The 23,385-nt window shown below is 35.9% G+C and overlaps 1 long non-coding RNA gene across 1 annotated transcript in view; it reads right to left on the reverse strand.

Moving 5' to 3' along the window:
* Positions 1 to 23,385, reverse strand: part of LOC138704646 (uncharacterized) — a 1,589,272-nt gene that overhangs the window by 1,020,933 nt on the left and 544,954 nt on the right. Inside the window, exon 6 of the long non-coding RNA XR_011333384.1 lies at positions 22,173 to 22,225. This is a non-coding gene — a long non-coding RNA (uncharacterized lncRNA). The remainder of the gene's footprint in view (positions 1 to 22,172; positions 22,226 to 23,385) is intronic.

Genomic DNA, 23,385 nt, shown 5'->3' on the forward strand with positions numbered 1-23,385 from the left:
TATTAAACATTAAATTTATAGTCACTTTCTATTGATTAAAACACATCTTAACAACTAAAAAGTGATTAATAAAAACATCTGAATAAGTTACAAAAAGCCTTAAGTGCTTCAAATTCCACATTTTCAGATAAGGGAACACTTCACTAAAAATTATATTTCCCAAACCATTAAAGATAAAAAAGTCAAATTTTGAACAGCTATTTATAGGGCTAGCAAGAGCAAGTGTTGAAAATTTCAGTCTTCTATGTTAATTAGTTTCAGAGTTATTCATAATTCAATTAATTAAACCGCCAAATAATTAAAATGCTCCTTATCGAACAATTATTACTGAACACTGAAACTCTGCACACAGATTCCTAATACATTCTATTACAAAGTTTGGGTAGGTATACTTTTTTTCTGAGGACTGGTTAAGAATAAAAATTATTGATTTCATAGTTTACAAAAAATCAATAAAAGTTACACATTTTCATGATTAAAGGTCCTGAAAATACCCTAAATTAATTGGTAAAATAAATGCACACCAAATTATAATTATCAACTATATAAAAGATACGTATTCTGCAGCTCCCAGGTTCAAACCCCGTGGCCGATCAACCTGACTGAGTTCTTTCATGGTTTCCTTCAGTCACAAAGGCAAATGCCAGATTGGAAATTTACATACCATGATTCATCATTAATATAATAAACATTAATCAAAATCTATGATCAGTTACATGAATACAAGCAGTCATTAAAGAAGCGCTTAGTAATAGTAAAAACGGCCTCCTGATATTACCTAAAGATCCTACACATGCGATATGACCACAACTGCTAAAGCGTTCTGAGTCCTAAGATATCTTTTGTTTTATTTTTGAAGTTCAATATAACTCTACACTTCAGAAAAAAAAATTCACTAACATGAGTAAAAATTCTGAAAAAATTCTGCAGGTTACAGTTAGGGCACAAATGCAGGTAGATTATAATATATTTTGAGTTTCTATACATAATAATAATAATAATAATAATAATAATAATAATAATAATAATAATAATAATAATAATAATAATAATAATAATAATAATAATAATTTATTTAATCTGACAGGATTAAGGCCATAAGGCCTTCTCTTCCATCCTACCAGATAGCACATATAAATACAAAAAGAAATAAAAACACTGATGAAAATGATACAAATTAAGTTAAAGCCCTATAGAGGGTCAACAGAGTCAAAAGTAAATTATAGAGCTCTCATCGAGCTAATACAACAAAAAGAAAGAAAGCAGAGATAGCAATGATGATATTGATAACTGACAACAATAATAATAATAATAATAATAATAATAATTATAATAATAATAATAATAATATTAGTAGTAGTAGTAATAATAATAATAATAATAATAATAATAATAATAATAATAATAATAATAATAATAATATTAGTAGTAGTAGTAATAATAATAATAATAATAATAATAATAATAATAAATACATTACATATTAATTTTCAATTTTACAACAGCATAGTTACAATATTTACTATATGTCATGGGTTAAGGTGAAGTTGCGCAACCTGACATGTATTCAACAAGCAATTCCACGAACTAGAGTGTGATTTTTTAATTTAAATTTGAATTTCGATATTGTCCGACAGTCTCTGACGTGATCAGGGAGAGAATTCCAGAGGCGTGGAATAGATATGCTGAAAGATGATGAGTAGAAGGATGTTCTGTGCAGAGGAATAGAGAGAAGGTACATGTTCCGGGTTCGAGGTAGTGAAAGGTAAACAAAACTAGATGCTAGATAAGAGGGTGTGGAGGTGTGGATGATTTTAAATAGTAATAAGAGAGAGTTATATCATAAACATGTATGAAGCATGATATAGCATATTATACTCTCAGGATTCAATAACCAAAAATGTACTTAAAAATAGGCTTAAGGACTTTACTAATAGACGGTAGTATATTATACACACTATTTAAAGGGTATTGATATTCTGTTATTGAAGTGTTGTATCAGTGAAGAAGTGTGTTGTGTCAGTGAATTGTGTTATGTAAGTGAAGTGTGTTCCTGTCAGTGAAGCTTTATAGTTTATAGTGGCAGTGCAAAGTATTTGAACAGTGGAATGTTTTTGAAGTGTTAGTGAAATCAGGATAGAATCAGTGAAATATGTCGTAGTTCCAGTGCAGTGAGTGAGTTGTCAGCGAAATGAGTGTAGTGCTGGAAGGTACTTGTGCAAGTATGAACATAACATACTCGTGGGTTTTAGTTCGAACTTAGGGTTAAGATACAAATTAGATTTACTTTAAATGTTATTTTAAGTGATCGTGCTTCATTTAATTTAGGATGCTCCCTGTTATTATTATTATTATTATTATTATTATTATTATTATTATTATTATTATTATTATTATTATTATTATTATTATTATTATTATTACTAGTAGTAATATTAATAATTATTATTATTATTAATTGAGGGGCTTAGAACAAAAAGCAGGTAAGTGACATTATTAAAAAAAATGAGGTAAGTGCGTGTTGTGATAGCCCAAAAGGATGTTTCTTTGGGATAAAATCAGGTAAGAGATCACATTGTGCAGTGCTGCTATATGGGCATCATTTCACCAAACTAGTGTATAATATTTCATTGCATGTAGAACATTAACTGTAATTTTCTCAAAACTAGGTTTCCGTCACTTACCTGCTTTTTGTTCTAAGCCCCTCAATTATTAGTAGTAGTATAATTATTAATCTATTATTAATTGTATTTTTATTGATTATGTTTATCAATAATTGTCATTATTGAGTGTAATTAGTTACCACTGTCACCGGGTATATACCCATTTCCAGTGTGAATAAATACATACAATGCCAATTTCAGGTTCCCCCCCCCCTCCAGTGAACTGCATAGTATGACTTTTGCACATTTGGCAGCTTACATGGTTAACACCCTGCATAGGTGGCGTTAATGCATAGAGTGCATTCTTGGATACAGTATGTAACAGCTCAGAAGGTCCACTGATTCTGCTGCACACTTAAGAGTTTCATATCCCAGTCTACTGTAAGTTACTGCAGACACGTTCAGGTTATTTTTATTGAGATAGCGGGGACTTGTAGATTAAATATATAAATGTACTGTTAACAGCACTAAAAAGTAGCATTTGGAACCATTAACTACCATCATTATCAGGTTAAAATTAACAGCGGAGTCGTTATAAGAGATTAAACCTTATCTGTCTCCTGCGAATCCAAGATATACGCTGATGGGAAAATGTTGTTAATACTTCCTTTCTCACATGGCACTCCTCTGTCTACAAAGTTACAATATTATCTGCACATCAGATGTCACTGCGTTCCTGTACACAACAATATATATAGCCTCATGAAATCCTGTACAAAGTTCCCAGTGTTATTTTTGCTTTAACTGTTGCTTTATTAAGACGTAGGGGAGAGTCTGGTAGTATCGGATAGCGGGTAATATCGGACAGTGAGTTTCTTTCATCTACCACACGATGATAGTACCTGACTGACATGGTCACGTTTCTGTGATGTCGCATAGAGAAACGTAACCATGTCATTCAGGTACTGCCATATGGTGGTAGATGAAAGAAACGCACTGTCCGATATTACCCGATGTCCGATACTACCCGACTCTCCCCTAACTCTTTCGGATCTTTTAGAATTCGTCTTGAACTTGGATGTAAAATGTTTATGCTCTCATATTTAGTATTCAGTATTATTGCTACATGCAATACTTACTCATTTACTGGCTTTTAAGGAACCCGCAGGTTCATTGCCGCCCTCACATAAGCCCGCCATTGGTCCCTATCCTGAGCAAGATTAATCCAGTCTCTACCATCATATCCTACCTCCCTCAAATCCATTTTAATATTATCTTTCCATCTACGTCTCGGCCTCCCCAAAGGTCTTTTTCCCTCCGGCCTCCCATCTTTTTCCCTCCGGCCTCCCAACTAACTCTCTATATACATTTCTGGATTCGCCCATACGTGCTACATGCTCTGCCCATCTCAAACGTTTGGATTTAATGTTCCTAATTATGTCAGGTGAAGAATACAATGCGTGGAGTTCTGCGTTGTGTAACCTTCTCCATTCTCCTGTAACTTCATCCCTCTTAACCCCAAATATTTCCTAAGAACCTTATTCTCAAACACCCTTAATTTGCTACATACAATACAAAATAAAAACATCCGTTTCAGCAAGCTCGTATTCGGAGGCAGTTCCTATAAATAACTATTTTGTACTAAATGAAACATAACGAAAATTCAATTCAATTACAAACCAATAGGCCTATAATTATTACAAAACAGGGATAAATACGAAGATACTGTAAAAGTAGAATACCAAGTCAGGCACAGAATATAAGTTGGAAAGAATTAATACATATACATACGTGTTCTGTACAAGGGCAGGTCTTCACTGCAAACGCAGCATTCTCCAATCTTTCCTATTTTTTACCTTCCTCTTAGTCTTCGCATATGAACCCGGAAGTTCATTCCCGCCGTCACATAAGCCCGCCATCGATTCCTATCCTGAGCAAGATTAATCCAGTCCCTACCATCATATCCCACCTCCCGCAAATCCATTTTTATATTATCCTCCCATCTACGTCTCGACCTCCAAAGGTCTTTCTCCCTCAGTTCTTCCAACTAACACTCTATATGCATTTCTGGATTCGCCCATACGTGCTACATGCTCGTCCATCTCAAACGTCTGGATTTAACGTTTCTAATTACGTTAGGCGAAGAATACAATGAATGCAATTGTGCGTTGTGTAACTTTTTCCATTATCCTATAAATTCATTCCTCTTAGCCCCAAAAATATTTACCTAAGCTCCTTATTCTCGAACTTCCTTAACCTCTGTTTCTCTTTTAAAGTGAGAGTCCAAGTTTCACAACCATACAGAACAACTGGTAATATAACTGTTTTATAAATTCTAACTTTCAGTTTTTTTAAAGCAGACTGGATGACGAAAGCTTCTCAACCGAATAATAACAGGCATTTCCCAGATTTATTTCCGCGTTTAATTTCTTCTCCAGTGTCATTTATATTGGTTACTGTTGCTCCAAGATATTTGAATTTTTCTCGAGTGTCAATTATATTAGTTAGGGCCTACTGTTACTCCAAGGTATCTGAATTTTTCCACATTTTCAAAGAATAAATTCCAATTTTCGTATTCAATTTGTGACTATTTGGTGTAATTAAATTATTTCTACGTTTTGTTTTCAGTTTGACCGAGCGGGCTAGAGGCGTGGTAGAGGGCTAGTCTTGCATTCGGGAGGTCCGGGGTTCGATCCCAGGGTTCGGTAATCCTAACTGAGGTTTTTCATGGTTTCCTGAGTTATTTCCAGGCAAATGTCGGGATTGTGCCTCTTGAAAGTCCGGCCATGGACGACGATCCTTCCCTTAATCCTTTTACATGTGTCAGTGAATGATGTGTAATGTCTTAAATGTTTGTGTTGTATCGGAGGTGGCTCTGGCATTGAGCTGATACCTCATCCGTGGAGGCCCTCCATGTCCTTGTGTGGTCAAAAAAGTATGTATGTGATCCATAGATTAGGCTAATTCCTCTCCCGACAGGTCTCTGCCCTGTAAGGCCCAGGTGGCGTGGGTCGTGCAATAAGAACCTAAAAGGGAGAAGAAGAAGAAGAAGAAGAAGAAGAAGAAGAAGAAAAAGAAGAAGAAGAAGTTCGATATGTGAAATGTAAACCAATCTAAGGTATCATCTTTACCGTAAAACTTTAATTTGTTTACCAATATATTAGGAGTTTCACAGTCAAATGCTTTAGGTAAATTACAAAATATGTAGTTTTGAATTAAGGATTTCATTACATAATCTATAAACAAATAAGTTGCATCTTCAGTGGATTTTTTCTTCTTAAATTCAAACTGCTACCACTACATTTCTAATAATAATAATAATAATAATAATAATAATAATAATAATAATAATAATAATAATAATAATAATAATAATAAATATTACTATTATCTACTAGTGACTTCAATTTCGCTCCATCATAGTATCATTTCACAGGTTATGTACAGAAGTGGCAAAAAAAAAAACCGGACCGACCCTTGTAGCTGATTTCAGAGCCTTGTTCACTCCAGAGCACGATAGACTGGTAACTAAGACTTTCGTGGTTCGAATCCTGCCTGAGAAGGAAACTTTTTTTTGTTCCTTACTCAAATTTATTCCCAATACTTTTCTATTGCAGCGATATTTTACTACTTAATTAACTTATTATTCCCAGAACATGAATTTTATCACAAATCGGAAAGTATTGGGAATAAATTTGAATAAGGAACAAAAAAAGATTTCCTTCCCAGGCAGGATTCGAACCACGAAAGTCTTAGTTACCATCTGTCGTGCTCTGGAGTGAACAAGGCTCTGAAATCAGCTACAAGGATCGGTCCGCTTTTTTTTTGTCAATACTGTACCTCAAGACAATCATTAAACAAAGATAGACAGCTTCTTATCACAATCCTTAAAAAGCGATCACCCTCGCTGAAGTACGAACTCATGAACCTCGGTTTCAATGTAAAGTAACGACTGGAAGGACGGTTGATGGATGTCTATAAATGGGCTTACATGCGCAGGAAGCATAAATTTAAGTCTTCGAGTCTGTATGGACCTCATTACTCGAGAAACAAATCCGAAGCTGTCGTTTAGGTTTTACAGAAGAAGTTGTAAATCTGCGCCCAAGGTTTCCAATTCGAGTTAACATTGGCAACCTGATTGGACAGCCACGTGACCTGTTGACCTTTCACTATGGCCTCCTTTAAGTATGCCATGAGAATTTGTCGCACAATGTGACGGAAATTGGGGTGACGTCCTCTGCTTCCCTCACCTCTGCTCTGCCTTTCCTCAACGTCATTTCCTCCTTCTCCACCTCTTCCTCCGTCTTCGTAACACTACAATTTTTTATGCGGGTCCCATGGGAGGAAAGACGGCTTGCCTTCATACAAAATATGCACGCCGTATATCGGTACCTTAATTCTCCTTTCACACCAACAAGTCCCAGTTGGTTAGTCACTACGCTACCGTCAACCAAAATTTCAGTCAGTGGCGTTTCAACATCTTTTGCGTATGCTAAACTTCATCAAACTTAAGTCAGATCCTACTGTAAGCAAGAACAATATTTTCTTTTCACATCAGCAAGCCACAAACGAGTACGCAATGATTTATTGTAAACAGAATTTTCAGTTATTTCAGACATCTGACGCGTATGCTAAACTTAGTCTCACTTAAGTCAGATCCTACTGTAAGTAAGAACAATACTCTCCTTTCACACCAGCAAGTCACAAACCGGTACGCAATGAATTACTATAAACAAAACTTTCAGCTAGTGTCTTGTGACATCTTTTGTGTATGCAAAACTTAATCACACTTACGTCAGATCCTACTGTAAGTAAGAACAATATTTCCCTTTCACACCAGCAAGCCACAAATGGGTACGCAATGATTTATTATAAACAGAATTTTCAGTTATTTCAGATATCTGTCGCGTATGCTAATTAGTTTCATTTAAGTCAGATCCTACTGTAAGTAAGAACAATACTCTCCTTTCACATTAGCAAGTCACAAACCGGTACGCAATGAATTACTATAAACAAAACTTTCAGCTAGTGTCTTGTGACATCTTTTGTGTATGCAAAACTTCATCTCACTTAAGTCAGATCTTACTGTAAGCAAGAAGAATAGTCTCCTTTCACATTAGCAAGTCACAAACGGCTATGCAATGAGTTACTATGAACAAAACTTTCAGCTAGTGTCTTGTGACATCTTTTGTGTATGCAAACCTCATCTCACTTAAGTCAGATCCTACTGTAAACTAGAAGAATATTCTCCTTTCACACCCTCAAAGTCACAAACGTGTACACAATTAGTTACTGTAAACAGAACTTTCAGCTAGTGTCTTGTGACATCTCACTTAAGTCAGATCCTACTGTAAGCAAGAAGAATAGTCTCCTTTCATATCAGCAAGTCACAAACGGCTATGCAATCAGTTACTATAAACAGAACTTTCACTTAGTGTCTTGTGACATCTTTTGCTTATGCAAAACTTCATCTCACTTAAGTCAGATCCTACTGTAAGCAAGAAGAATAGTCTCCTTTCACATCAGCAAGTCACAAACGGCTATGCAATGAGTTACTATAAACAGAACTTTCACTTAGTGTCTTGTGACATCTTTTGCGTATGCAAAACTTCATCTCACTTAAGTCAGATCTTACTGTAAGCAAGAAGAATAGTCACCTTTCACATCAGCAAGTCACAAACGGCTATGCAATGAGTTTCTATAAACAGGACTTTCACTTAGTGTCTTGTGACATCTTCTGCGTATGCAAAACTTCATCTCACTGAAGTCATATCCTACTGTAAGCAAGAAGAATAGTCTCCTTTCACGTCAGCAAGTCACAAACGGCTATGCAATGAGTTACTATAAACAGAACTTTCAGTTAGTGTCTTGTGACATCTTTTGCGTATGCAAAACTTCGTCTCACTTAAGTCAGATCCTACTGTAAGCAAGAAGAATAGTCTCCTTTCACATCAGCAAGTCACAAACGGCTATGCAATGAGTTACTATAAACAGAACTTTCACTTAGTGTCTTGTGACATCTTTTGCGTATGCAAAACTTCATCTCACTTAAGTCAGATCTTACTGTAAGCAAGAAGAATAGTCACCTTTCACATCAGCAAGTCACAAACGGCTATGCAATGAGTTTCTATAAACAGGACTTTCACTTAGTGTCTTGTGACATCTTTTGCGTATGCAAAACTTCATCTCACTTAAGTCAGATCCTACTGTAAGCAAGAAGAATAGTCTCCTTTCACATCAGCAAGTCACAAACGGCTATGCAATGAATAACTATAAACAGAACCTTCAGTTAGTGACGTGTGTTATCTTTCGCGTATGCTAAACTTCATCTCACTTAAGTCAGATCCCAGTGTAAGTAAGAATAATAATTCTCCTTTCACACCAACAACTCACAATCGGTTACGCAATGACCAACTATTGTATCAATATAAATTTCAGCTAGTGGTGTAGGCCAACAACATTTTTTGCATACGAAATTAATTTCACTTTAAATCAGGTCCTAGTGTAAACAAAAAGAAATCCATATATGCATAGCTATGATATATGTAGTTAGTAAATATTCATTGAAATCGTTTCGTACAACTACATGTGGTTGTCATCACCTGCCGAACGGTGCATAGCTTTACTATATTGCATAACTTTACGTACAACTAGTGTATGTGCTATCACCTATCGACAGGTATGTACCTTTACTATGCTGTGTCATATCTTTACTTAGAACTACTGTACGTGTGAGCCATGCGAGAAATGAAACAAGGAGTATATGAGGAGAATAAGGATGATACAAGGATAACGGGAATATCAGAAGAATAAGTAAAGACAAGGAGCAGGCAAAGAGAACAAGGGAAAGAACAGGTTACAGGCTGAAGTGCAATAAATCAACGAAACCCCAAGTTTATTGCAAAGTGTCATGAACAATTTTCGTGTAAGATTTACAACAGGTCATAAGAAACCAAGGGGATCACTTGAAATGTGTAATTTAAAAAAAATGAAGACATTCTAATAAATTTCATTATTCAAGCTACATACTGTGTTATTTTATAATATTTAAACCTTATAGTCCCTTTATAACAGCATGTTAAAACTCGTCAGAACCAAATTCCGGACCCTGTACTTTCTACTGTAGTTTAATTTCCTTCCTTTTTATTTCTAAATTCATCCTCTTTCTTTATCCACCCATTATAACCTAGACACACGATCACAACACTCCTCAATATTATCCATTCCCTCCCACCGAACATCCTCATATTCATCTTCTTTCATTGTGGCTGTTCCTCGGCTTTGGAATTCCCTACCGAGTAATGTCAGGGACTGTCAGACATCAAACCAATTTAAGAATAGGCTAACGAAATATTTTTCTAACAATTCTTGTTAACAATAATAGCTGTTTCAGGTTTCTTAATGTTTAATGGTTATATATATATATATATATATATATATATATATATATATATATATCACAGATAAGTATCTAAAATATCACATTATTATTATTATTATTATTATTATTATTATTATTATTATTATTATTATTAACTATTTCTTACCAATGTTTATTATTGTCACATTAACATTAGTTATCCAACTTTCATTATTTACTTTCATGTTGTTTTATGGTCTAGATCAGCGTTGTCAGACACAGCCTAAACGGAGCGGAGCGCTCCACTATAACTCGTTGCGTGCTCCGGTGCTTCCACAGACATAATCAAGTTCACGCTCCGACTGGACGTCTCTAGCTCCACAACCGGTTTCGGAGCTTACAACTCTGACGCTACTGGTCTAGATATTAAGGTAATAACTATGTAAGCAATTGTATTCAATTAGAATTAGAGTCTGGCTGGGCGGAAGAGAAGGCCTACTGGCCTTAGCTCTGCCAGATTAAATAAATAAATTATTATTATTTCTTTTATGCAGTACATACTCTTCATTCTCCTCTACAATTTCGTTTCTTTTCCCCGTCTCCTTCTGTTTCTTCACTTCGCATGTTGTTACACTTCCCCATTTCACCATTACGTGTCTCTTCAGAGCTTCCTGGGCATTCCTCTTTTATTTTTTTCTTTTCGGTTTATAGTTCAACGCTTTTACCACACTTTTCTACATATTTCTTCCTTCCCTTCTTCTTATCTTTGTCATTTCCCACTTTACTAACTGATTTTCTCTCCCCTTTCTCCTCGATTTCCTTTGTTCATATCTCGCTTTAAGCGGTAGACAGTAACACCGGGTGCATATTAAACGTGGGCTTCCAGGATTGAAAGACGCACGCCGTTACCAAGCAACGGAACTCCTCTTTAGGCGCTCACCTTGTGAGTCTAGCAGTTCCTCATTGGCAAGGCTGCAGGGAGTCTGTCGTACTGCTTCTGGATTGTTGACATTTAGTCAGCCATCAAGGCAGACAGGATCCCTGTAAATGTCACTGGATCTACTCTAATGAACAGTTTCTTTGCCACCGTTTAAAAACTAAACGTTGTCAAAATAATAATAAACATTCCTTCTCGCCTCTAATCTTGTCACTGTAGATTTTAATCATTGGCAGAATCCGCCATATCTGGCAAGCAATTACACATGTACACATCTATCTTCTGTCGCTTCTCGACAGCTTTAGGTGGGAAAGGCAAATCATTAAAAGTTCCTTGTGTCATTTGCTATATAAAATACTGCGTGGCAAGAAAGGTAAAGTAGTTATGTGCCATAAAGCGACAGATAAACTACACCATAACGGCTGATTTCCGTCCAGCGAAACGTTTTCGCCATTTCTGGGATGGTTTTCATTAGCAGCTTCGTATATTCTTAACCGGAAATCGAACAACGCGTTCTGGTTTGACCACTTGTTGCACGGAATGACAACTCATCCCGAAGGTTGTGCTGTAACTCAGGAACGAAGGTTACGCAACATTCAGAAGAATTACTGTGGGGACTTAATACTGACACCTGTTTATAGGAATTAATTATTGCTATTGCTTTAGGGCTTCCAGATTTTATGACTACAAAGTGCGACATTTTTAACACTATTAACACAACACTTATAGATCTGCTCACCGTTCGGATGCTAATGTAGTATGACAGCTGAGTCCACCAGTGTGGAGTAACAGTTAGCATGCCTGACCGTGCAACGAGCAGGCTTGGATTCAAAACCTGGTTGGGACAAGTTCCCTGATTTTTCGGCATGGCATAGTTGCGCCCCGAAGAAATCAGGTAGCAGAATGGACGTAGCATAGTTGCCCCCCGAAGGAATCAGGTAGCAGAATGGACATGGCATAGTTGCGCCCCGAAGAAATCAGGTAGTAGAATGGACATGGCATAGTTGCGCCCGAAGAAATCAGGTAGCAGAATGGACATGACATAGTTACGCCCCGAAGAAATCAGGTAGCAGAATGGACATGACATAGTTGCGCCCCGAAGAAATCAGGTAGCAGAATGGACATGACATAGTTTCGCCCCGAAGAAATCAGATAGCAGAATTGACATGCATAGTTACGCCCCGAAGAAATCAGGTAGCAGAATGGACATGACATAGTTGCACCCCGAAGAAGTCAGGTAGCAGTATGGACAAGGTATAGTTGCTCCCCGAAGAAATCAGGTAGCAGAATGGACATGGCATAGTTGCTCCCCGAAGAAATCAGGTAACAGAATGGACATGACATAGTTGCGCCCCGAAGAAGTCAGGTAGCAGAATGGACGTGGCATAGTTGCGTCTCGAAGAAATCAGGTAGCAGAATGGACATGGCATAGTTGCGTCCCGAAGAAATCAGGTAGCAGAATGGACATGACATAGTTGCGCCCCGAAGAAATCAGGTAGTAGAATGGACATGACATAGTTGCGCCCCGAAGAAATCAGGTAGCAGAATGGACATGACATATTTGCCCCCCGAAGAAGTCAGGTAGTAGAATGGACATGGCATAGTTGCGTCCCGAAGAAGTCAGGTAGCAGAATGGACATGGCATAGTTGCGCCCCGAAGAAATCAGGTAGCAGAATGGATATGGCATAGTTGCGTCCCGAAGAAATCAGATAGCAGAATGGACATGACATAGTTGCGTCCCGAAGAAATCAGATAGCAGAATGGACATGACAAAGTTGCCCCCCGAAGAAGTCAGGTAGTAGAATGGACATGGCATAGTTGCGCCCCGAAGAAATCAGGTAGCAGAATGGACATGACATAGTTGCGCCCCGAAGAAATCAGGTAGTAGAATGGACATGGCATAGTTGCCCCCCGAAGAAGTCAGGTAGTAGAATGGACATGGCATAGTTGCGCCCCGAAGAAATCAGATAGCAGAATGGACATGACATAGTTGCGTCCCGAAGAAGTCAGGTAGTAGAATGGACATGGCATAGTTGCGCCCCGAAGAAATCAGGTAGCAGCCCCAAATATTTTCCTAAGCACCTTATTATCAAACACCCTTAACCTACGTTCCTCTCTCAAAGTGAGAGTCCAAGTTTCACAACCATACAGAACAACCCGTAATATAACTGTTTTATAAATTCTAACTTTCAGATTTATTGCCAGCAGACTAGATGATAGAAGCTTCTCAATCGAATAATAACAGGCATTTCCCATATTTATTCTGTGTTTAATTTCCTCCCGAGTGTCATTTATATTTGTTACTGTTGCTCCAAAATATCTGAATGTTTCCACCCCTTCGAAGGATAAATCTCCAATTTTTATATTTCCATTTCGTACAATATTCTGGTCACGAGACATAATCATATACTTTGTCTTTTCGGGACTTATCTCTTTACTTGCTTCAAGTGAAATTCCCGTGTTTTCTCTAATCGTTTGTGGATTTTCTCCTAACATATTCACGTCATCCGCAAAGACAAGCAGCTGATGTAACCCATTCAATTCCAAACCCTCTCTGTTATCCTGGACTTCCCTAATGGCATATTCTAGAGCAAAGTTAAAAATTAAGGTGATAGTGCATCTCCTTGTTTTAGCCCACAGTGAATTGGAAACGCATCTGACAGAAACTGACCAAAACCTTATTCCTCTGCTGTGGTCGCGCCAGAGAATCAGTCCCATTCCGAGTCTTATTTGAAGGTTTCATGTCACTTATGAGGTTCAAACCGTCTTCGAATAGTTGACTAAACAACAACAATATAGTTGTAATAGGCCTATGTCTGGTAATTTTGCTCTCTTGGGCACTACATACAATTTTGCGAACTGTGTTTCAATGTATGATATAAGAAACAAACGGATTCATTTATTGACGACATTGTATGAAACATGTCTCGAAGAAGTTTCTGCATTTGAATACCAAACACAATACAATGCGTCCCCTTATCTTAGGGTTAAATGCAAATTTTTAACTTCTTAGCCGACGAGAGAGGGGGGGGGAGAAAGAAATTACTTACGGGGTTTATTTTATATTTGTTTATTTTGGGTCAACGGGAAGTGTTGCGCTTTTATTTCCGAGCGTGTACACTGTTGTTCGGCCGAAACAATTACACCCAGGTATACATATATTATGATGACTATCTCACACACCGCGAGGCTATAGGTTAGCGTTCATTCTCACGTTACGTCAGGAAACCCACACCGCACAGTCGCCACCGAGCTCGTTGCAACAGATTCTCAACCAAGCGAGCGGGGATCGAACCTCGACAAGTGTAGCGCACAAAACAGCTGTAACACAGATTCCCAGAGTACTTTCAATTATTATATCGTTATCATTCCACAGTTGTGGCGAACTTTGAAATGGAATGTTTACATTGCTGATGGTAAATGAATATCATGACGTTTGGAGGGTTGAAACGACCGACTCCAATAAAAAAAATTGTGGGTCTAACCAGCTATAAGACACCAACGAATAGAACATCCATTTCATGTACAGAGATTTTATATATCCACCTGAAATATAGATTATGTTCTTATGATGCTTACTACAATCAATAATGTATGAATGAAAATAAATGAAGGAGTGAGTGAGTGAGTGAGTGAGTGAGTGAGTGAGTGAGTGAGTGAGTGAGTGAGTGAAGTAATAAATAAATGGATGAACAGATATAATATAGGTACATAGGTTGGATGGATTTTTTTTATTGGGTTGTTTTACGACGCTGTATCATCATATAGGTCATTTAGCGTCTGAATGAAATGAAGGTGATAATGCCGGTGAAATGAATCCGGGGTCCAGCACCGAAAGTTACCCAGCATTTGCTCGTATTGGGTTGAGGGAAAACCCCGGAAAAAACCTCAACAAGGTAACTTGCTCCGACCGGGATTCGAACCCGGGCCACCTGGTTTCGCGGCCAGACGCGCTGACCGTTACTCCACAGGTGTGGACGGTTGGATGGATGATTGGAGGCGTGGATGGATGAAAGGTGTATGGCTAGATAAATGGAAGGTAGGTGATGGATGGATGGATGGATGGATGGATGGATAGTTGGTAATATGGATCGATGACTGTATCAGTGGGTCGTACGGAATGTAGATGAACTGATGGACAGTTCAGAATATAGACAGCTGGGTGGAAGCAATGGAATGTTGATGAATGGATGGAGGGCTGGGAATATGGATTGATGGCTGGATAGTTGCGGATAAGAATCGAAGGAGGGATACATGCTATAGAATGTGGATGAATGGCTGGCTCGTTGGGAATATGGATCGATATTTGACAATATGGATCTATAGGTGGATGGTAGTGAATGTGGGTGAATGGATGAATAGTTGGGAATATGGATCTATGGCTGAATTAGTGGATCAATGGAATGAAGATGAATTGATGGATACTTCAGAATATGGACAGCTGAATGGAAGCAATGGAATCTGGATGACCTGGATGGAGGTTTAGTAATATGAACTGATGGATGGATAATTCGGGATATGGATCGAAGGAATGGATGGATGGATGGATGGATGTTATGGAATGTGGATGAATGGATTGTTAGTTGGGGATAAAGTTCGAACGATGATTGGATGGATGTTATGAAATACGGATGAATGGACGGATAGTTGGGAATATGGATCGATAGATATTTGAGAATGTGGATGAATGGATGAATAGTTGGGAATATGGACATTTGAGAATATGGATTTAAGGGTGGATGGTAACGAATGTGGATGAATGGATAAACATTTGGGGATATGAATCGATGGCTGAATTACTGGATTGTACGGAATGTAAAATTAATGGATGGATAATTCAGAACATAGACAGTTGGGTGAAAACAATGGCATGTGAATGAATGGATGGATAGTTAGGAATACGGATCGACGAATACTTGAGAATAAGGATGGATGGATGGATAGTAGCGAATGTGGAGGAATGGATATTATGATAAAGGATGGGTGGAACGGAGAAAAATTCTCTCCGGCACCAGGATTTGAACCCGGGTTTTCAGCTCCACATGCTAACGCTCTACCCACCGAGAGGATTCAATCCGGCATCGGAATGGGAATCCGGTGTGGCTTAGTGGATAGAGCGTCAGCACGTGGAGCTGAAAACCCGGGTTCAAATTCCGGTGCCAGAGAGAATTTTTCTCCGTTCCACCCATCCTTCATCTTATGATGACGCAGAATTTCTGCATAGAAATATCATATGTACTTCGATAGATCGTAATAATAGAATGGATAGTAGTTGGGGATATTGATTGATTGATTTATTGATATAGTTCACAAGTACAAAACTTAATAATATAACAAAAGATCTATAAACAAATGTAGTTCTACATACTAAATATACAATTTCCTAGACTCATTATTTTAACGCAAATATCAATAATTTATTGGTTCAAACTTGCACTTACGTCGGTTGGGGATATGAATCGATGGCTGAATTACTGGATCCTACGGAATGTGGATGAATTTATGGGTAGTTCAGAATATGGACTGCTGGGTGGAAGCAATGGAATGTGGATTAATGGATGGAGGGCTGAGAATATGGACTGATGGATAGATAATTGGGGATAAGGATCGCACGATGGATGGATGCTATAGAATGTGGATGGATGGATGGATGGATGGATAGATGGATGGACAGAGAGACCGGCATACAGACATACCGATATAACTGGATGGAAGGACTAAAAGATGAAAACATAAATAAATGAAATAGGCCTAATGGGTAGTAGAATGGATAGATGAATAAATGGGAAAATATAAAATTGATTGACATGTGGGTGAATAGAATATGGTAGATGCATAGGCCTATATAGCCCCAGTCAAATGCCAGCTTCCAATAATGGCAATTACTACAATTCACGACTGTCTTCTTCCAATTCCCTTCCTATTCTTGAAGCTTTTATCGCCTCTCCGCTGCATCGACGTGGTGATGCATGGTGTTTCTTGCAACAACAACGTTTTTAATTTTGAAACGGCTCCAATTTGAGTGCTCTTGCGTTTTCTTTGTAACCGAAGGTACAATGGATGCTTAAGATGGTAGCAGTAAAAATAGAAGCTATTTCTTATAAGGTATACGTACTGGAAGAGCCGCGTAGGATATAGGAGGTAATGACGGGTTGAATCTTTATAGTGGAGGTACAACATAACCTGTGTTTTGTACCTACGTCCGAGCAGGAAAAGAGACGAGCAAGAACAAAACTGCACGAGCTGCAGCACGATCCAGGTAGCGGTGATTCCGATAATTCTAGCTTTTGTTCTATCGTGAAACATATGACCTGAATAAGCTCTCCCCTTCTTATCGGCTGTAGAGATAGCATCTTATACGAATAATATAAAACGGTTTGGTAGCCATTTGTTTAATCCACAACTCAAATTTTCAGTATCTGGATAAAAAGAGGAATTTCCTAATACACTACTTTTATTTATGCTTACATATAATAAAAAATCAATTGTTTGCATGATCTACTATTAATTTACTGATAATATTTTTATACACTAAATGGTTCTTCTTGTTTAATTACGCCTATCCCAATTTGAACTACTGAATTCAATATCCGTTGATTTCTTTATGTAGAAGGTGATTCAAGAGGAATAACAGGCATTTAAAGAGCATATTGCCAAAGAGATTTTGGGCAAAAACAAATGTATAAACATTGATCCTATTCTGAATATTTTCAGAGCTACACTGATTTGATGTTCTTTGTAAAATATCATTTTCCTTTAGTTTTATGGGGTCCACACCTGTGGAGTAACGGTTAGCGCGTCTGGCCGCGAAACCAGGTGGCCCGGGTTCGAACCCGGGTCGGGGCAAGTTACCTGGTTGAGGTTATTTCCGGGGTTTTCCTTCAACCCAATACGAGCAAATGCTGGGTAACTTTCGGTGCTGACTCATTTCAGCGGCATTATCACCTTCATTTCATTCAGACGCTAAATAACCTAGATGTTGATACAGCGTCGTAAAATAACCCAATAAAAATAGTTTTAAGGGTAAAAGAATATTACAGATAAAGAATGAACTATTCAGGAGTATTATTTCTTTAATTGGCTAGTGTTCTGAAGCTAAAAAAGGTTGTGAATTTCATAGTTGCTTTGTACATATATATACTAGTGGCTTGTGCAGCAAATGCTGCTGCAAACTAAGTTCGTTAGACGTTCAAATAAAAATTTTTCAGATTTATTTTCAATGAAGAATATTTGTCTTTTTGATAGTTATTTGCTTCCATAATAATGAAACATACTCCCTCTGAATGGATTTTTTAGGCCAAATACTTTTTCTTGAACCTATCCAACTTCAGCTTTTGAGTTTCAACGCGAAAACGCAAGTATCAATGTTAGGACGATAGCAGTAGATATTTCACGTCATTGTGGATTGTAGGCAAAAGTTAAAAAAATGTCAGGTTTGCTAAGCTTTCGAACAATAGCATTTTCGTATAGCTGCTGCAAGTAGAACTTGAAATGTAGAGCGTAAAATCATTTTATCCTACTAAGAGATCTTGCTGAAATGATCTGGAGACTACAACATTTTCTAGGCCTCTTATTTTATCACTAAGTAATACCTTTTGATCTTTCCTTAGGAACTGTAACTTTTGCGCTCTCTCGAGCCAATACAATGACACACATCAACATTACACCGCCATTAAGTATATGAAAAAGACCCAACCCTACTGGGTTAACAAGTATAAAAATATTTGATTTTTAATTAAAATATTATTATCTTACTTAAGTTTTGTAGTTATATATAGCAGCCACTCAGTAAATTATAGAAATGAAGATCTAAATTAAAATATTCTCTACATTTATTTACATAACCACAAAACGTTTCACTTTCATGTCATCAATATAGCATCAGTATTATGTACAATTAATGAAAAATAGATGCATCATGATATTAATTACAATAATATTTAATTTGTAATGGTAATAATGTCATCAAACGGCCTCAAGTTTCGTAGATTTGAATATCCAATACACAGCTGTACTCAGAAAATTATGCACTGCAGAATCAGTTTTTAATAACAAATTGAATTGAGCTCTAAATATGTCAGCAATCCTGCAGGTCATGGCCTTCGTGTAATAGCCTATTGTTTATTGTAGTGTGTGTTTTGTTCTGAAATTCAATCAAGTCGGCCGTGATTCAATAAAATTGTTCTCAAAACTGACAACAGGTGGATTTTGGAAAATAGGAAAATTATGTAGGAAAATTGACATTTCACTGAAAACTACTACTTTTCCGAAAAACTTTGGATGCTAAGCATGAAAATGAGGGTTCACTCATTAAAATCCGTTCAGCCGTTTTCCCGTAATTTCCATTACCAGTTAAAATTATATATATATAGATATACATACATACATACATACATACATACATACATACATACATACATACATACTGTACATACATACATACATACATACATACATACATACATACATACATACATACATACATACATACATACATACATACATACATACATACATACATACATACATACATACATACATACATACATACATACATACATACATACATACATACATACATACATACATACATACATACATACATACATACATACATACATACATACATACATACATACATACATACATACATACATTTTCGATTTTTGACTACAAAATTATATTTTCTTACGCACTTGTCACAACAATTGTTCCAAATCACGCCACTTTTGTAAATTATTTAAGACTGTACATTAGGATACAGAATTAAACTGTAAAGAATCAAGTTCCTAAAGTCGTATGATTTATAACAATTGTAAGAATGATGAAATATTTAATTAAAAATTGAAAAACAAAATCTGTACATAGCAATTCGCAACACATTTTTAGCTTCAAACCATTTGCCAATTAAAGAAATGATACTTCTGAATAGTTCTTTCTATATTTGTAATATTCTTTTACCCTTAAAACTAGAGAAAAAAAAGTATTTTACTAACAACTTCAAATTAGTGTAATTCTGAAAATATTGAGATTAGGACACAGTTTAGGTGACTTTTTTTTTTTTTTTTTTTGCTCAGAATGTCTTCGGAAATAAGTTCTGTAAGTGGCTGTAAATCCTCGTGAATCACCTATATATATATATATATATATATATATATATATATATATATATATATATATACTTACTGGCTTATAAGGAACCCGGAGGTTCATTGCCGCACTCACATAAGCCCGCCATCGGTCCCTATCCTGAGCAACATTAATCCAGTCTCTATCTACATATCCCACCTCCCTCAAATCCATTTTAATATTATCTTCCCATCTACGTCTCGGCCTTCCCAAAGGTCTATTTCCCGCCGGCCTGTCAACTAATACTCTATATGCCTTTCTGGATTCGCTCATGCGTACTACATGCCCTGCCCATCTGCCCATCTGGATTTAATGTTCCTAATTATGTCAGGTGAAGAATACAATGCGTGCAGTTGTGCGTTGTGTAACTTTCTCCATTCTCCTGTAACTTCATCCCTCTTGCCCCAAATATTTTCCTAAGAACCTTATTCTCAAAGACCCTTAACCTATGTTCCTCTCTCAAAGTGAGAGTCCAAGATTCACAGCCATACAGAACAACCGGTAATATAACTGTTTTATAAATTCTAACTTTCAGATATTTGACAGCAAACTGATGACAAAAACTTCTCAACCGAATAATAACAGGCATTTCCCTTATTTATTCTGTGTTTAATTTCCTCCCGAGTATCATTTATATTTGTTACTGTTGCTCCCAGGTATTCGAATTTTTCCACCTCTTCAAAAGATAAATTTCCAATTTTTATATTTACATTTCGTACAATATTCTCGCCACGAGACATAATCATATACTTTGTCTTTTATTTATTTACTTATTTATTTACTTACTCATTTATTTATTTAGTTATTTATTTATTTATGTATTTATTCATTTATTTATTAAAGTTACTTATTTTATTTAAATATTAACCTATTTATATATAATATAATTCAGTCATTTATATATTTATTCAGTTATTTTCGTATTTTATTATTTATGTATTTATTTACTAATTTATTTGCTTATTTATATAGTTGCTTATTTACTTATTTATTTCTTTATTTCTTCAATTCTTCATGTATTCATTCATTCATTCATTCATTCCCGTATTAATTAATTAATTTATTGATTTATTTATTTATTCATTTATTTAAGTTACTTATTTTATTTAAATATTTACCTATTTATGTAGGTATCTTCTATTTACACTGATTTATCATCCTCAAGAACTTTTAGGACTATAATTTAAATAAGAATTTAATTATAAATTTAACTATGGATTTTAAACCTTTTGAATTCTTTTGTTTCTTTTTTTAAAAAAGTGGTAACTTTTGAGTTTTACATAAAGTTACGTAAGTGAAATGGTATAGAGAGAATTCGTTCTGAATTAATGAGATAATAATAATAATAATAATAATAATAATAATAATAATAATAATAATAATAAATTGTCTCCTGTTGAAAACCTCTTCAGAGAAAAAATGGGTGTAAAAATTATCTACAAAGTTACGATACATTTTCCAAATTAGGCTACCATATTGCTAGTCGGTAAGAAATTAGAGAAAAAATGTAGCTATTTCATTTCCTGTAACAATGTTTATTGTCTACGCAATTATGAATCGAACTGCAAAATTTTCAGAAAAAAAAAATTGTTTATAAACTGTGAAAATTCTAAATACCAAGTACAGTTGCAAATTAGTTGAGAGGAATTCTAGTTGAATTATAGAAAGAGGGTTGACTGGCAGATACCAGGAATATAAGTTCTTTTTTTTTAATATATACAGTATCGGACTCAAATGCCTGTAAAAAGAATAAAGGAAACCAATCTTCATTTCCTTGAAGATGCCTCCTGTTGCAGAGTAAGACAAATTGCAGATCAATAATACCAGTGATTGTTACAATACACACACAAAAACTTTTGTCATGCCATGCCACCGGGTCTTCTATATTACACTTTTGATTTGGTAACCGTAACCAAAGGTAACCATTACATTTTACAATTGCATGTTGTATCATTTCCAAGTCCTGCTGCTATCCTATAATCTTGTCCCGCCTACACTATCATCTCCGCTACGAGAAGATAAAAAAACGACAAAAGAAGAAACAGCACAAGACGAAAGCTAAGGTCGTGACAATGGTTCCCAAATGACACGTTGAAGCTATCCTATGATTAAGGGCAAATTGAGTAAGGCTACTGGTCTTACCTTCAATTCATTTGACCACAGTCCCGTCCGCCAAAAGTGACACAGGACGCCGTCTGAAACCAAAAGTAAGACTATTAAATTTGACATCCGATACGATCACATGTATTTAACGTGTGAACATTATACATTATAATACTTTAATGTTAAAAGTAAAACAAAGAGAGAAATGCACTTAATGTACACAAATCATTAGACATTATTTAATTATACATTAGTCTATTTTACCCAACAGTATTTTATGTACAGTTTATTTAGCCATTTTTCAGTCCACCATCCAACATGGCTTTATTGCGTGGGGTGGAACTTCAAAAATTTCTTTAGAACATTTATTTATTTATTTATTTATTTATTTATTTATTTATTTATTTATTTATTTATTTATTTATTTATTTATGTATTTATGTATTTATGTATTTATGTATTTACGTATTTACGTATTTACGTATTTACGTATTTACGTATTTATTTACTTATTTACTTATTTACTTACTTACTTACTTATTTATTTATTTATTTATTTATTTATTTATTTACTTATTCTGGTGTAGTTAAGGCCATGAGGCCTTCTCTTCCACACCACCAGAAATAAAATACAATAACAGAAATAAAAAGGAAAAAAAAAACACTATAAACAAAGTAAAGTCACACAAAAATATACACAGATTGCAGTCACACAAACTTTAAATGAGTGATTAAGTATAATTAATTGTATCCTAACTAATTAACATAAACAAGAAACTTGCGATTTTAATCTAGAGTAAAGAACACAAATCAACACTTCTAGCAAAACCTAAAAAGCATTAAACAAGACAAAATTTTCCAATTTAATTTTGAGTTGTGATAAAGTCCGGCAGTCCCCGACGTCAGAGGGGCAGAGAAGGCCTGACGGCCTTATCTCTACCAGGTTAAATAAATAAATACTAAATACTACTAATATTAATACTCATTAGGTAACGAATTCCAGAGACGAGGTATTTCTACAGTGTTGGAGGATGAGTATAGAGACGTATGAGGGATAGAAAGAAGTGCTTGGTGCCGGTTTCGAAGAGTTGTAAGAAATTGAAAGCGCGATAAGAGATAATTCGGAGTATAAATATGCATGATTCTAAACAGAAGAGACAGTGAATGTATTGTTCTTCGTTCCTTCAGACGCACCCATGAAAGTAACTGGAGGGAAGGTGTTATATGGTCAAATTTACGAGTATTGCAGATG

The sequence above is a fragment of the Periplaneta americana genome, chromosome 8, assembly GCF_040183065.1.
Source record: "Periplaneta americana isolate PAMFEO1 chromosome 8, P.americana_PAMFEO1_priV1, whole genome shotgun sequence".
Lineage (NCBI taxonomy): Eukaryota > Metazoa > Arthropoda > Insecta > Blattodea > Blattidae > Periplaneta > Periplaneta americana.